Raw genomic sequence first — 2,131 nt, forward strand, 5'->3', positions numbered from 1 at the left:
GATGGCCAATCCGGTCATACCATAAAGTGTATAATTTCGTGGGTAAACAATTTTAGTTACCATGACTATTGCCTCTATCATACTGATCTTGGCATAGTCTAGATCAATAGAGAATGCATGTATAGTTTTTTAGAACTCATTATGGCCTTGGGCTATTTTATACATATATCTGAAGGACCTCTTTGTTTCCTTCGCCCATTGTTTCAATATGGAAACCATCCATTCTTATATCTCTATATAATCTCAATGGATTTTTCTGGGTGAATATAAAGCATCTAAATGCTTGCCCTTATACATATCTGGCCATAGCCCTTAATGTGTACCATACCCGCAAATCATATTGGCGTTTTCAAAAATCATTCATTCATTTTATTAAGTTTTAATAAAACAAGTTCATAGAAATGAAAAACATAGAAATGAAAAACATCAAAACAAAGAACATAGAATTTAGATTACAAATGTCGAAATCAATCTTCAGTTTTTTAGACAATCTGAACTTTCATAATCCATAAGATCGTCCTTCTCATGATTGAAGTCGTTTTCATCATCTTGGTAAGTCATATGGGCTTCAGGATTCTTCCCTTTCAAGCTCTCTTGATAGAGGTCAACTAGATGCTTGGGAGTCCTACAAGTATTAGCCCAATGATTGCTCATTCCACATCTATGGCACACGTATTTCTCTGATTTAGTCGAGTGTTGGGGTTTGAAAAAAGATCCACGGCCACGACCATGGCCTCGTCCGAATGAGCCACAGTCCCGTCCATGGTCTCGACCATTTCCTCGCCCGTGGCCAAAGGGTCTTCGACCGCGGCCACGTTCGTTCGATTTGTCTCGACCACAGCCATGCTGGCCGTTTCCTTGGACGTGGTTGGACTCTTTGTTGTCCTCTGTAGCGTGTGCATCAGGTAGTGGAGCTGATCCAAGTGGTCTCGTCTGACTATTTCTCATTAGTAATTCATTGTTCTGCTCAGTGAGCAAGAGACAAGAAATAAGATTAGCATAGGTTTTGAAACATTTTTCTCCGTACTGTTATTGTAACAACACATTGCTTGCATGGAAAGTGGAAAAGGTTTTCTCAAGCATATCATGTTCCGTAATATTTTCACCACACAATTTCATTTTAGAAATAATCTAAAACAGTGCAGAGTTATATTCGTCCACAGGCTTATAGTCTTGGATCCTCAGATTTGTCCAATAAAATCGAGCTTTTGGTAAGATCACCGTTCTCTGGTGATCATATCTAGTGGATTCTCAATGGTTAGGTATTGATCTTTGAGACTCTCAGCTAGATGATGACGAATATGGTTCTGTAACGATCCTTTTCATTGGTATTATTGTTCTCGGTGATAAACTCACCGAGTCTCTTGGATTTCATGATGATCTTTGCATCGAGCGCCCACTAAAGGTAATTGTTTCCAAATAGATTTAGGGCAGCGAAATCAAGGTTGTTGATTTTCGATATCTGAAGTTATAGATTAATATTTTTAGATCTTTTAGGAATAGTTTTTAATGTTTAAACGATTAGGGTTTTATGTTCAAACAATCAAACAAGCCTTCACAGCCAAGATCTATGCCTCACGGCCAATGAGCAAGCCGCACGGCCATGGATGCAAACTAGTTCGTTTTTATGCATTTAGATTGTCGTGTAATTGCAATCCTAACATGGTTTGTTTATATCAGTTCATGATGCAATCAAAACAAGCAAACCTATCGGCCAAGCAAAGATCAAGCCACACATCTATTTGATTCAATTCAACACCCTTCCTAGAATAAGTTCTAATTGTAATTGCAATCAATCAATGTGATTAAGTTATGGTATGAATGCAACAAGGCCACACGGCCACGAGTATGATCAAGTCTAGAACAGTTTAACCTAATATGTAGTTTCAGATTTCGATTTTAAAATAATCTAAACTAGGTCATTAGGGTTTTAGTTTAAACAAGCCAAACAATCAGATTCGAGTTTGAACAATCCTAACAATAGTTCTAGGTGATCAAATCAACCAATCAATGTTCAATTTCAAACAATCAAAATCGATTTTCAAAATTAGGGTTTTAGGGTTTTGATTTTATTAACAAGCAATTTCAATTTCAGGATGATCAAATTCAATCTCAATCAATCAATCAATCA

The sequence above is a fragment of the Brassica oleracea genome, chromosome C9 (genome assembly GCF_000695525.1).
Source record: "Brassica oleracea var. oleracea cultivar TO1000 chromosome C9, BOL, whole genome shotgun sequence".
In the NCBI taxonomy this organism is placed as follows: domain Eukaryota; kingdom Viridiplantae; phylum Streptophyta; class Magnoliopsida; order Brassicales; family Brassicaceae; genus Brassica; species Brassica oleracea.